General features: G+C 31.3%; 1 pseudogene; it reads right to left on the bottom strand.

The window, feature by feature from the left end:
• LOC119614303 overlaps positions 1-10,702 on the bottom strand; it is a 29,988-nt pseudogene extending 19,286 nt beyond the window's left edge.
• Between the last annotated feature and the right edge of the window lie 3,785 nt (positions 10,703-14,487).

Genomic DNA, 14,487 nt, shown 5'->3' with positions numbered 1-14,487 from the left:
TTAATGAAAATGTAAAATGATTTGTTAAGAGAATAAATAATTTATTTTAATTTATACCTGGGGGGCATTGTTTCCATCATCATGATGTTGGGATTTTTTTGTTCTTAATATTTGGCTGTTGTTAAATTTTTGCTTAATTTTTTTTTTGTAACAAAAAAATAAACTTTTTGTTTCGTTGATAATCAGGGGGGTTACAAATGGGTTCCTTTTTAGGTTTCGTGTTGCAGTTTAATTGTGAAAAATTAAAAACTCTTTTTTTTTCTTTGGTTATAAAATGTTGTAAAAAAGATGATTTGATGTTTGTTTTTTTTTTTTTTTTGATAATTTTTATAAATTTCTATATTATTTAATTTTTATATTTCTTAATGTTTTTTTTTTTTTTAATTTTCTATTAAGTACTTTTGCAGTATTTTGGTGAATGTCGTTTAAATGCCTTTTTTAGAATTTTAGTTTTTTTCTTAGCGACAATTCTGTTGTGCTGTTCTTTTTTTTCTGTTTTTTTAAATATTTAATAAAAACTTATTTTCTTTGTTTTTTTCTTGCTATAGAGTATAATTGACTTTAAAGTTTCGTTTAGTGTTTTTGCTCGAGTTTTTTTCTTTTTTAGAATTTTCTTTAAATATTTTTAACGTTGCTTTAAATTAACATAATCTGCGCAATAATTATGGTTAATATTTGTTATGATTAAATATTTTATAAGTTTAAATATAATATTTTGTTGTTGTGGTGATTGTGATATTTGGAGGGTGGGTGAAGAAAACATCCAGAAAAGAAAAATAAACACAACATAAATTAATATATATATTTATATAAATATTTTAGAGCCTAAAAATATGTTTATAGGATAATAACCCAGCCAACATTTTTATTATATTTATTATTTAAATCAAAATAATTGTTTTTTTTCAATGTTTGCTGGATTATGTTTGTTTAAGGTTTAATAACAAAAACTACAAAATCAAAAACAGGGGTTTTCTTAATAATTTACTTAGTTTTCAAATTAAACAAAAATATTTGTAATTAACGCAAAAAGTGTAAAAATTAATCAAATTTTCTGTATATAAATTGCCAATTATGTTGTTGTGTATTTTAAAGTGTAAATAAATACTATAAATATTATCAATATTTTTTATGTTCTTTTTTTTATAAAGTAGATTTCAACCGATATTTTGTCCTCATTTTTTCTATGATTGGTAATGCTCTCATTGACAGCTAATACATGAGTTTGAGCAAAATTTTGTACCAAATTTGTACCAAGTTGAAGTGAAGTATTCATTTTATATGTTTTTTTAATAACTAGACTGTCGACACGTATGAGTGATATTTAATTAATTAAATATTTATCATACGCATCAGTAGCAAACCTATTTGATTGAAAACCTTGAGTAATTTAAGATGTTTTAGAATGAATAATTAGTTCACTAGTACAATTTGTAAGTAGAGGTGAACATGTACTAGGGTAAGAATGTGTATTAGGTTGGCACCGGTTGAAGAAAGGAAAAGTGAATCCTTGATCAGTTCTAGTTCAGTTCTAGTTCAGTTCTAGTTCAGTTCTAGTTCAGTTCTAGTTCAGTTCTAGTTCAGTTCTAGTTCAGTTCTAGTTCAGTTCTAGTTCAGTTTCTAGTTCAGTTCTAGTTCAGTTCTAGTTCAGTTCTAGTTCAGTTCTAGTTCAGTTCTAGTTCAGTTCTAGTTCAGTTCTAGTTCAGTTCTAGTTCAGTTCTAGTTCAGTTCTAGTTCAGTTCTAGTTCAGTTCTAGTTCAGTTCTAGTCAGTTCTAGTTCAGTTCTAGTTCAGTTCTAGTTCAGTTCTAGTCAGTTCTAGTTCAGTTCTAGTTCAGTTCTAGTCAGTTCTAGTTCAGTTCTAGTTCAGTTCTAGTTCAGTTCTAGTTCAGTTCTAGTTCAGTTCTAGTTCAGTTCTAGTTCAGTTCTAGTTCAGTCTAGTTCAGTTCTAGTTCTTTCAGTTCTAGTTCAGTTCTAGTTCAGTTCTAGTTCAGTTCTAGTTCAGTTCTAGTTCAGTTCTATGTTCAGTTCTAGTTCAGTTCTAGTTCAGTTCTAGTTCAGTTCTAGTTCAGTTCTAGTTCAGTTCTAGTTCAGTTCTAGTTCAGTTCTAGTTCAGTTCTAGTTCAGTTCTAGTTCAGTCTAGTTCAGTTCTAGTTCAGTTCTAGTTCAGTTCTAGTTCAGTTCTAGTTCAGTTCAGTTCTAGTTCAGTTCAGTTCAGTTCAGTTCAGTTCAGTTCTAGTTCAGTTCAGTTCTAGTTCAGTTCTAGTTCAGTTCTAGTTCAGTTCTAGTTCAGTTCTAGTTCAGTTCTAGTTCAGTTCTAGTTCAGTTAGTTCAGTTCTAGTTCAGTTCTAGTTCAGTTCTAGTGCAGTTCTAGTTCAGTTCTAGTTCAGTTCTAGTTCAGTTCTAGTTCAGTTCTAGTTCAGTTCTAGTTCAGTTCTAGTTTCAGTTCTAGTTCAGTTCTAGTTCAGTTCTAGTTCAGTTCTAGTTCAGTTCTAGTTCAGTTGTAGTTCAGTTCTAGTGTCAGTTCTAGTTCAGTTCTAGTTCAGTTCTAGTTCAGTTCTAGTTCAGTTCTAGTTCAGTTCTAGTTCAGTTCTAGTTCAGTTCTAGTTCAGTTCTAGTTCAGTTCTAGTTCAGTTCTAGTTCAGTTCTAGTCAGTTCTAGTTCAGTTCTACTAGTTCAGTTTCTAGTTCAGTTTCTAGTTCAGTTCTAGTTCAGTTCTAGTTCAGTTCTAGTCAGTTCTAGTTCAGTTCTAGTTCAGTTCTAGTTCAGTTCTAGTTCAGTTCAGTTCAGTTCTAGTTCAGTTCTAGTTCAGTTCTATTCAGTTCTAGTTTCAGTTCTAGTTCAGTTCTAGTTCGTTCTAGTTCAGTTCTATTCTAGTTCAGTTCTAGTTCAGTTCTAGTTCAGTTCTAGTTCATTCTAGTTCAGTTCTAGTTCAGTTCTAGTTCAGTTCTAGTTCAGTTCTAGTTCAGTTCTAGTTCGTTCTAGTTCAGTTCTAGTTCAGTTCAGTTCAGTTCTAGTTCAGTTCTAGTTCAGTTCTAGTTCAGTTCTAGTTCAGTTCTAGTTCAGTTCTAGTTCAGTTCTAGTTCAGTTTCTAGTTCAGGTTCTAGTTCAGTTCTAGTTCAGTTCTAGTTCAGTTCTAGTTCAGTTCTAGTTCAGTTCTAGTTCAGTTCTAGTTCAGTCTAGTTCAGTTCTAGTTCTAGTTCAGGTTCTAGTTCAGTTCTAGTTCAGTTTCTAGTTCAGTTCTAGTTCAGTTCTAGTTCAGTTTCTAGTTCAGTTCTAGTTTCAGTTCTAGTTCAGTTCTAGTTCAGTTCTAGTTCAGTTCTAGTAGTTCTAGTTTCAGTTCTAGTTCAGTTCTAGTTCAGTTCTAGTTCAGTTCTAGTTCAGTTCTATTCAGTTCTAGTTCAGTTCTAGTTCAGTTCTAGTTCAGTTCTAGTTCAGTTCTAGTTCAGTTTCTAGTTCAGTTCTAGTTCAGTTCTAGTTCAGTTCTAGTTCAGTTCTAGTTCAGTTCTAGTTCAGTTCTAGTTCAGTTCTAGTTCAGTTCTAGTTCAGTTCTAGTTCAGTTCTAGTTCAGTTCTAGTTCAGTTCTAGTTCAGTTCTAGTTCAGTTCTAGTTCAGTTCTAGTTCAGTTCTAGTTCAGTTCTAGTTCAGTTCTAGTTCAGTCTAGTTCAGTTCTAGTTCTAGTTCAGTTCTAGTTCAGTTCTAGTTCAGTTCTAGTTCAGTTCTAGTTCAGTTCTAGTTCAGTTCTAGTTCAGTTCTAGTTCAGTTCTAGTTCAGTTCTAGTTCAGTTCTAGTTCAGTTCTAGTTCAGTTCTAGTTCAGTTCTAGTTCAGTTCTAGTTCAGTTCTAGTTCAGTTCTAGTTCAGTTCTAGTTCAGTTCTAGTTCAGTTCTAGTTCAGTTCTAGTTCAGTTCTAGTTCAGTTCTAGTTCAGTTCTAGTTCAGTTCTAGTTCAGTTCTAGTTCAGTTCTAGTTCAGTTCTAGTTCAGTTCTAGTTCAGTTCTAGTTCAGTTCTAGTTCAGTTCTAGTTCAGTTCTAGTTCAGTTCTAGTTCAGTTCTAGTTCAGTTCTAGTTCAGTTCTAGTTCAGTTCTAGTTCAGTTCTAGTTCAGTTCTAGTTCAGTTCTAGTTCAGTTCTAGTTCAGTTCTAGTTTAGTTCCAGTTCAGTTCTAGTTCAGTTCTAGTTCAGTTCTAGTTCAGTTCTAGTTCAGTTCTAGTTTAGTTCCAGTTTAGTTCTAGTTCAGTTCTAGTTCAGTTCTAGTTCAGTTCTAGTTCAGTTCTAGTTCAGTTCTCTAGTTCAGTTCTAGTTCAGTTCTAGTTCAGTTCTAGTTCAGTTCTAGTTCAGTTCTAGTTCAGTTCTAGTTCAGTTCTAGTTCAGTTCTAGTTCAGTTCTAGTTCAGTTCTAGTTCAGTTCTAGTTCAGTTCTAGTTCGTTCTAGTTCTAGTTCAGTTCTAGTTCAGTTCTAGTTCAGTTCTAGTTCAGTTCTAGTTCAGTTCTAGTTCAGTTCTAGTTCAGTTCTAGTTCAGTTCTAGTTCAGTTCTAGTTCAGTTCTAGTTCAGTTCTAGTTTAGTTCTAGTTTAGTTCTAGTTCAGTTCTAGTTCAGTTCTAGTTCAGTTCTAGTTCAGTTCAGTTCTAGTTCAGTTCTAGTTCAGTTCTAGTTCAGTTCTAGTTCAGTTCTAGTTCAGTTCTAGTTCAGTTCTAGTTCAGTTCTAGTTCAGTTCTAGTTCAGTTCTAGTTCATGTCTAGTTCAGTTCTAGTTCAGTTCTAGTTCAGTTCTAGTTCAGTTCTAGTTCAGTTCTAGTTCAGTTCTAGTTCAGTTCTAGTTCAGTTCTAGTTCAGTTCTAGTTCAGTTCTAGTTCAGTTTCTAGTTCAGTTCTAGTTCAGTTCTAGTTCAGTTCTAGTTCAGTTCTAGTTCAGTTCTAGTTCAGTTCTAGTTCAGTTCTAGTTCAGTTCTAGTTCAGTTCTAGTCTAGTTCAGTTCTAGTTCAGTTCTAGTTCAGTCTAGTTCAGTTCTAGTTCAGTTCTAGTTCAGTTCTAGTTCAGTTCTAGTTCAGTTCTAGTTCAGTTCTAGTTCAGTTCTAGTTCAGTTCTAATTCAGTTCTAGTTCAGTTTTAGTTCAGTTCTGATCAGTATTCCTTATTTGAAAAAAATATATTTGTAGGATTCAGGCAATGATTTCCAATTTCGAAAAACTTTATATGAGAACGTGTTATTTTTAAGACAATCAAGATTGTTGAAATCTACTCGTATGTTATATATAAATAATTAAAACGACTTAATAAAAATATATAAAACAATAGAATTTCGATTCGGCAAGCAATCAGAATTTGATTAAATAAACAAAAGAATATAATAGACTGTGGTCGCATCATATAACATGTGTATATTTCAGAGCTTTTCAGCTTTTTTGGCTTTCTGTTACGTTTTCTTTTAAAAACAGTTATCATACTTTTTGTCTATAGCATAACCTTGTTATTTCTTTTTAATACATATTTTTTTAAAATGTATTCTGAGGTTTTATTCTTGCATAGGCCGTACTGAAATCTATATGAACAATATGGGGGAAAATTGCCATAGGAGGCGTGGCACTAAATACAAAAATACTTATAATAGGATCTATTTTAGATAAATTTTTTTTAGTTTTGACGAACAACTATGACAACCATGTAAATAAATTGCCTCATTAGCAAAAGGGGCATGGCACTTCCCATATGATAGTAAATAAACATATATTTGAATAATCGAAATTCTACTGTTGTAAAGAAAACATAAAAATCATAAACTAAAGTTTTTAAACACAAAATGCAACTACATTTAAATGCATCTATGTATGTATTAATGTATGTAGCGGTATCCATGTAAAAGTGTAAATGTGTTTTTATTTTCATTTAAATAAATTGCTGTTTAGTGTTATTGTTAGTGTTATTTTTATGATAGTGTAAAAGTGAGTAGTGTGAAGTGTTGATAAATATATACTTTATATATTTTTCTATATAAAATTATAAGTTTTTTTTTTATAATAATAAATATGTATTGTTTGAAAAGAAACAAATAAAGTTGAGATATATAGAGAGATAGAGATGAAGATAAAGATTAAAAACTATATATGTAAAGAAAATACTTACTCAAGTAACAATTGCCGCAGGGTTGCTTCATCTTCGCCATGACATCTTAATCTTGATTCATAATTTGCATTACGTTCACGTTCGTTTTGTGTGTGACGAGAACGTTTGGGTACGTAACTAAAGGAGTGACGATAAAAACGACCACCACCAGTATTTCCGTTATTTGTATTTGAACCAAAACCACCACTACTAATGTTGCGTGTATTATTATAAGCGTCTGAAGAGGATGATGATTATGAGATTACAAAGATGATTATTATGTTGTAAGAAAATAGTTAGTGGTTTAATGTAAGAAAGAAAAAGAGAGTTCAAATTTGTTAAAATTGTTTAAAAATAGGTTTTTTTTTTAAATAAAATTTATTTAGATTTTAAAATGTTTTGGTTGGAATATAATAATTACCTTCTGGTCTCAGTCGTACAGGAGGCGAGGTCAACTTAAGTGCTGTTGTAGAAGGCGGAGTCTTGCGTCGACCACCAAACACATAGTCATATGAATCTTCACTCAAATTGGACACTAAATTAATAGATTTTTATTTCTTTTTTTTTTAACTCAAATAATTTCAAAATATTTTTTTTTTAATTTTTTTAAACTATAACCCAAAATATTTTAAAAGCAAAACATAAAATTTTATTTAAAAAACCGGAAATTAAAAACTAAAATAAATAAAAGAATAATTAAATAAAAAAAATTTAATTGTTTGTTAATTTTTTTATACTCACTCTACAACGAAAATTTAATAATTATTTTTTTTAATTTTTCAGTTAATTTTTTTTAATTTGTTAAAGCCATTTTGTTTGTTTATTTTATAAAAATAAATAAATATTTATTCATTTTTTTTTCAAATATTTAAAAAGGATTTCACCATAAATAAAAGAAAACAGAGAGAAAGAGTTAAAAAACAAGTTTTAATACAATTTGTTGATATTTGATTGTCAATGTTAACGGTTTTTTTTTTGTTGTTGGTGAATTCAAGTGATATAAGAATAAGACAAAAATAGAGAGAAGATTTCTTAATGAAAATTACAACAATTACAATAACAAAGATGAGTAGAGTTAAAGAAAGTAAACAAAGAAAAAAACAAAAAACAAGTGTAAACATTACAAAACAAAGCAGCTGCTGTATTTGTAATAGTAACGAAACAGAGTTGCAATTTTTGTTTTGTTTCCGTTGCAGCCATGTTCTTTTTTTTACACATACACACACACACTTACAAGAGATAGAGTAAAAATTAAAACTAAAGGATTGTTGTACAAAAAAAGCTGCAGTTCAAAGAAAATCTTCAAAACTGGGGAAAAAATAAAGTCATGACAGCTCATGAAACAACTACCAAAAATGAGTGAGTAAGTGACTGATTGATTGATTGATGGATGGGCTTTCTTAGTAAATGACAGTCGCAATGACTGATTATCCAACTATTTGAATGGCATATTGTCAGTTTTATAACAAATATGAGTTTGTTGGGAAATGTATCATGCTCTAGAGTTTTTTTTTACGAATGAATTTTTATTTAATTAATAAATTTCAACTTCATAAAGGGGTTTTGAACTTTTGACGGGGGAATAAAACTTATAATACGTGTTTTTATAATGCTTTTTTAATGAATTTGTTTTATATGTGTTGTGTTTTTTCAAGTGATGTGTCTTAAGTGCTAACTAAACAAAAATTCTTCACATCGATTTAAACAAAATTTTATGAAAATGTAACGACTAAAATTTTCAAAAAAACCAAGCAAAAAGAAATTGGCAAAAAACTCAAAAACAATTACTACTTAAAGTTAGAAACGTTTTGAAGATCTTGTTTTGTACAGTTCTGTTCTAGTTCTGTTCTAGTTCTGTTCTAGTTCTGTTCTAGTTCTGTTCTAGTTCTGTTCTAGTTCTGTTCTAGTTCTGTTCTAGTTCTGTGTTCTAGTTCTGTTCTAGTTCTGTTCTAGTTCTGTTCTAGTTCTGTTCTAGTTCTGTTTCTAGTTCTGTTCTAGTTCTGTTCTAGTTTGTTCTAGTTCTGTTCTAGTTCTGTTCTAGTTCTGTTCTAGTTCTGTTCTAGTTCTGTTCTAGTTCTGTTCTAGTTCTGTTCTAGTTCTGTTCTAGTTCTGTTCTAGTTCTGTTCTAGTTCTGTTCTAGTTCTGTTCTAGTTCTGTTCTAGTTCTGTTCTAGTTCTGTTCTAGTTCTGTTCTAGTTCTGTTCTAGTTCTGTTCTAGTTCTGTTCTAGTTCTGTTCTAGTTCTGTTCTAGTTCTGTTCTAGTTCTGTTCTAGTTCTGTTCTAGTTCTGTTCTAGTTCTGTTCTAGTTCTGTTCTAGTTCTGTTCTAGTTCTGTTCTAGTTCTGTTCTAGTTCTGTTCTAGTTCTGTTCTAGTTCTGTTCTAGTTCTGTTCTAGTTCTGTTCTAGTTCTGTTCTAGTTCTGTTCTAGTTCTGTTCTAGTTCTGTTCTAGTTCTGTTCTAGTTCTGTTCTAGTTCTGTTCTAGTTCTGTTCTAGTTCTGTTCTAGTTCTGTTCTAGTTCTGTTCTAGTTCTGTTCTAGTTCTTTTCTAGTTCTGTTCTAGTTCTGTTCTAGTTCTGTTCTAGTTCTGTTCTAGTTCTGTTCTAGTTCTGTTCTAGTTCTGTTCTAGTTCTGTTCTAGTTCTGTTCTAGTTCTGCTCTAGTTCTGTTCTAGTTCTGTTCTAGTTCTGTTCTAGTTCTGTTCTAGTTCTGTTCTAGTTCTGTTCTAGTTCTGTTCTAGTTCTGTTCTAGTTCTGTTCTAGTTCTGTTCTAGTTCTGTTCTAGTTCCATTCTAGTTCTGTTCTAGTTCTGTTCTAGTTCTGTTCTAGTTCTGTTCTTTTTCTAGTTCTGTTCTAGTTCTGTTCTAGTTCTGTTCTAGTTCTGTTCTAGTTCTGTTCTAGTTCTGTTCTAGTTCTGTTCTAGTTCTGTTCTAGTTCTGTTCTAGTTCTGTTCTAGTTCTGTTCTAGTTCTGTTCTAGTTCTGTTCTAGTTCTGTTCTAGTTCTGTTCTAGTTCTGTTCTAGTTCTGTTCTAGTTCTGTTCTAGTTCTGTTTTAGTTCTGTTCTAGTTCTGTTCTAGTTCTGTTCTAGTTCTGTTCTAGTTCTGTTCTAGTTCTGTTCTAGTTCTGTTCTAGTTCTGTTCTAGTTCTGTTCTAGTTCTGTTCTAGTTCTGTTCTAGTTCTGTTCTAGTTCTGTTCTAGTTCTGTTCTAGTTCTGTTCTAGTTCTGTTCTAGTTCTGTTCTAGTTCTGTTCTAGTTCTGTTCTAGTTCTGTTCTAGTTCTGTTCTAGTTCTGTTCTAGTTCTGTTCTAGTTCTGTTCTAGTTTGTTCTAGTTCTGTTCTAGTTCTGTTCTAGTTCTGTTCTAGTTCTGTTCTAGTTCTGTTCTAGTTCTGTTCTAGTTCTGTTCTAGTTCTGTTCTAGTTCTGTTCTAGTTCTGTTCTAGTTCTGTTCTAGTTCTGTTCTAGTTCTGTTCTAGTTCTGTTCTAGTTCTGTTCTAGTTCTGTTCTAGTTCTGTTCTAGTTCTGTTCTAGTTCTGTTCTAGTTCTGTTCTAGTTCTGTTCTAGTTCTGTTCTAGTTCTGTTCTAGTTCTGTTCTAGTTCTGTTCTAGTTCTATTCTAGTTCTGTTCTAGTTCTGTACTAGTTCTGTTCTAGTTCTGTTCTAGTTCTGTTCAAGTTCTGTTCTAGTTCTGTTCTAGTTCTGTTCTAGTTCTGTTCTAGTTCTGTTCTAGTTCTGTTCTAGTTTGTTCTAGTTCTGTTCTAGTTCTGTTCTAGTTCTGTTCTAGTTCTGGTCTAGTTCTGTTCTAGTTCTGTTTTAGTTCAGTTCTAGTTCTGTTCTAGTTCTGTTCTAGTTCTGTTCTAGTTCTGTTCTAGTTCTGTTCTAGTTCTGTTCTAGTTCTGTTCTAGTTCTGTTCTAGTTCTGTTCTAGTTCTGTTCTAGTTCTGTTCTAGTTCTGTTCTAGTTCTGTTCTAGTTCTGTTCTAGTTCTGTTCTAGTTCTGTTCTAGTTCTGTTCTAGTTCTGTTCTAGTTCTGTTCTAGTTCTGTTCTAGTTCTGTTCTAGTTCTGTTCTAGTTCTGTTCTAGTTCTGTTCTAGTTCTGTTCTAGTTCTGTTCTAGTTGTTCTAGTTCTGTTCTAGTTCTGTTCTAGTTCTGTTCTAGTTCTGTTCTAGTTCTGTTCTAGTTCTGCTCTAGTTCGTTCTAGTTCTGTTGCAGTTCTGTTCTAGTTCTGTTTTATTTCGAGTTTAGTTCTGGTTCATGTTATTTCTAGTGCTGTTCTAATTTGTTTATAATAAAAGAAAAACTTTAACTACATCAATAAATATTTTTTTTTATTATACAAAAACAACCAAAAAATACTCTTTTATTAAGAATTAAAAAATCAAAACTGAAACACAAACATGCCATTTCAAGTAAAAGAAAACAAATATGATTTTGAGTTAAAAACCAAAAAATGTTTACTAAAGCCCACCTGGAAATCCCGTTAATGGTTTAAGGACTTGTGTTGAACGCAGTGGCGGTAATAGCGGTGGCAATTGTCCAAATGGATCTTGGTCGGTCGATATGGAAGACGATGTTGGTGAGAGATCATCGATATATCAACGCTATGCGCCATTTCATTATTACGGCTAACTAAATATGATTTTTTCCATAAAGTATTTAAAATTATAATGAAATAAAAATTGTAATTAGGAATAGACAGAGAGAGAGAGATTGGAAACACAAAAGGTTAGCTTAGTTTAAAAATTATTTTAAAATTATATAAAATAAAATACATTCTTCATATTTTTAAAAAACTAGACTAAGTAGACTTATGAGTGATATTTGTTTAATTAAATATTTATCATACGCAACAATACCAGACCAATTTGATTGAAAACCTTAAGAAATTTCAATTATTTCTTGAACTTTTTTCTAACTTTAGACCTTAATACACTAAAAATCTAAAGTACTTCCCTTTCATTTAATTTATACTTAAATGAAAAAGTTTGTCGAAATAAACATAGTTACAAACTTTTTTCTTATATTAATACAGTTTAGGATTTTATTCAATTTAATTTCAACTGCTAAAATCGTTCACAGACTGTGATTTAAATCACAGAAATAAATATGAATACGAAATTTATATCTAAATTTCATCTCCTCATAAATGACAACGAAATAAATTCAACGAAGATTTTAATAAAATTTAAATAAATGTTCTTTTCATTTGGCCCAGAACGAAAAATCAGTACACGAGTACAATTTGTAACTAGAGGTGATGTTCTAAACTACAACATGTACGAGGGTTAGAATGTGTATTAGGGTAACTCCAACTGAACTGAGGAAGAGATGTCAATTACGCTTAAGTTCTAGTGCAGTTCTAGTTCAGTTCTAGTTCAGTTCTAGTTCAGTTCTAGTTCAGTTCTAGTTCAGTTCTAGTTCAGTTCTAGTTCAGTTCTAGTTCAGTTCTAGTTCAGTTCTAGTTCAGTTCTAGTTCAGTTCTAGTTCAGTTCTAGTTCAGTTCTAGTTCAGTTCTAGTTCAGTTCTAGTTCAGTTCTAGTTCAGTTCTAGTTCAGTTCTAGTTCAGTTCTAGTTCAGTTCTAGTTCAGTTCTAGTTCAGTTCTAGTTCAGTTCTAGTTCAGTTCTAGTTCAGTTCTAGTTCAGTTCTAGTTCAGTTCTAGTTCAGTTCTAGTTCAGTTCTAGTTCAGTTCTAGTTCAGTTCTAGTTCAGTTCTAGTTCAGTTCTAGTTCAGTTCTAGTTCAGTTCTAGTTCAGTTCTAGTTCAGTTCTAGTTCAGTTCTAGTTCAGTTCTAGTTCAGTTCTAGTTCAGTTCTAGTTCAGTTCTAGTTCAGTTCGTTCAGTTCTAGTTCAGTTCTAGTTCAGTTCTAGTTCAGTTCTAGTTCATTTAGTTCAGTTCTAGTTCAGTTCTAGTTCAGTTCTAGTTCAGTTCTAGTTCAGTTCTAGTTCAGTTCTAGTTCAGTTCTAGTTCAGTTCTAGTTCAGTTCTAGTTCAGTTCTAGTTCAGTTCTAGTTCAGTTCTAGTTCAGTTCTAGTTCAGTTCTAGTTCAGTTCTAGTTCAGTTCTAGTTCAGTTCTAGTTCAGTTCTTTCTAGTTCAGTTCTAGTTCAGTTCTAGTTCAGTTTCTAGTTCAGTTCTAGTTCAGTTCTAGTTCAGTTCTAGTTCAGTTCTAGTTCAGTTCTAGTTCAGTTCTAGTTCAGTTCTAGTTCAGTTCTAGTTCAGTTCTAGTTCAGTTCTAGTTCAGTTCTAGTTCAGTTCTAGTTCAGTTCTAGTTCAGTTCTAGTTCAGTTCTAGTTCAGTTCTAGTTCAGTTCTAGTTCAGTTCTAGTTCAGTTCTAGTTCAGTTTCTAGTTCAGTTCTAGTTCAGTTCTAGTTCAGTTCTAGTTCAGTTCTAGTTCAGTTCTAGTTCAGTTCTAGTTCAGTTCTAGTTCAGTTCTAGTTCAGTTCTAGTTCAGTTCTAGTTCAGTTCTAGTTCAGTTCTAGTTCAGTTCTAGTTCAGTTCTAGTTCAGTTCTAGTTCAGTTCTAGTTCAGTTCTAGTTCAGTTCTAGTTCAGTTCTAGTTCAGTTCTAGTTCAGTTCTAGTTCAGTTCTAGTTCAGTTCTAGTTCAGTTCTAGTTCAGTTCTAGTTCAGTTCTAGTTCAGTTCTAGTTCAGTTCTAGTTCAGTTCTAGTTCAGTTCTAGTTCAGTTCTAGTTCAGTTCTAGTTCAGTTCTAGTTCAGTTCTAGTTCAGTTCTAGTTCAGTTCTAGTTCAGTTCTAGTTCAGTTCTAGTTCAGTTCTAGTTCAGTTCTAGTTCAGTTCTAGTTCAGTTCTAGTTCAGTTCTAGTTCAGTTCTAGTTCAGTTCTAGTTCAGTTCTAGTTCAGTTCTAGTTCAGTTCTAGTTCAGTTCTAGTTCAGTTCTTCAGTTCTAGTTCAGTTCTAGTTCAGTTCTAGTTCAGTTCTCGTTCAGTTCTAGTTCAGTTCTAGTTCAGTTCTAGTTCAGTTCTAGTTGTTTATATATCAAATCTATTCCATACATATGGGACCATCCTAGTTTGTCTATATTATACGTGAAACGACGTTGAATATATATGTTTGTGTATAAATTTTATTGACACGTTTCGCTGTCAGTAGATGCACTGCTTGCAATTAGATTCATACAGATATGCAACAGCAACAACAACAACATAAACTACTTCATTCAAGACATTCGCAGTGCTATTCAACTCACACTGACACATTTACACCGACAAAAACACACTGAAATACTTCATACAAACATTTACACTCGTTAAGATTTCTGCAGATGTAGGGAGAGAGACATTTTGAAATCTAGTAACTGCTACTAATGGCCTTTTCAACCGTGAGTCAAATTGTGATGAAATGATGAATGAGCAGGAGTTTGGGGAAAAATGGCGTAAAAGGAAATACTGCACACAGACACTCTTACCCCTTTTACAACAAATACAATTTAATAGAGTGTATGAAAGCAATGGCAAAAATGTATAAATGAATGAAGAGCGATTGAATAGAAAGAAAAGATGATTTAAATTGGTAAAAAAATAGAGAAAATATATTTTTATTTATATGAAGGTAAGTATGACTGAATACGTACGTGAATACGTGTATTATATTTTTATTTGTTAAATAAATGCGTCGTCATTTTTTACGCTGATTTTGGTTTTTATTTTATTTTTTTTTTGTTTTGCCTTAAGAAAAGCGATTTGTAAACATTTATGACAGCTTTTGTTTTTTCTTTATAATAATATGATTGAGTCAATAAAATATAGTTTTGGAGGGTTTGTGTCACCGAGGGAAAAATAAATCATAAATTTAAATGCGTTATGAGGGGATGTCAATTTGTAGTTGATTTTCTTGGTTTATTACTTTGGGGAAACAATTTAAAAATTACCTTTTTAATAGGAAATTTTCTTATTTTTCCTTTTTATAGGAAATTTTCAAAAAATTTCCTTTTTATAGGAAATTTCCACAAAATTTCCTTTTAATAGGAAATGTCCACAAAATTCCTTTTTATAGGAAATTTTCACAAAATTTCCTTTTTATAGGAAATTTTCACAAAATTTCCTTTTTATAGGAAATTTTCTTATTTTTCCACTTTATAGGAACAGTTTTCAAAAAGTTCCATTTTATAGGAAATTTCCAACAAAATTTCCTTTTTATAGGAAATTTCCACAAAATTTCCTTTTTATAGGAAATTTCACAAAATTTCCTTTTATAGGAAATTTTCACAAAATTTCCTTTTTATAGGAAATTTCACAAAATTTCCTTTTTTATAGGAAATTTTCACAAAATTTCCTTTCTTTATAGGAAATTTTCACAAAATTTCCTTTTTATAGGAAATTTTCACAAAATTTCCTTTTTATAGGAAATTTTCACAAAATTTCCTTTTTATAGGAAATTTTCACAAAATTTCCTTT

The sequence above is a fragment of the Lucilia sericata genome, unplaced genomic scaffold (assembly GCF_015586225.1).
Source record: "Lucilia sericata isolate MDLA Ls3-8-SP2 unplaced genomic scaffold, ASM1558622v1 Contig002774F_arrow, whole genome shotgun sequence".
NCBI classification, from domain to species: Eukaryota; Metazoa; Arthropoda; class Insecta; order Diptera; family Calliphoridae; genus Lucilia; species Lucilia sericata.
Note: the sequence above shows the minus strand (reverse complement) of the source record. Positions and strands in the feature narration are given on the sequence as shown.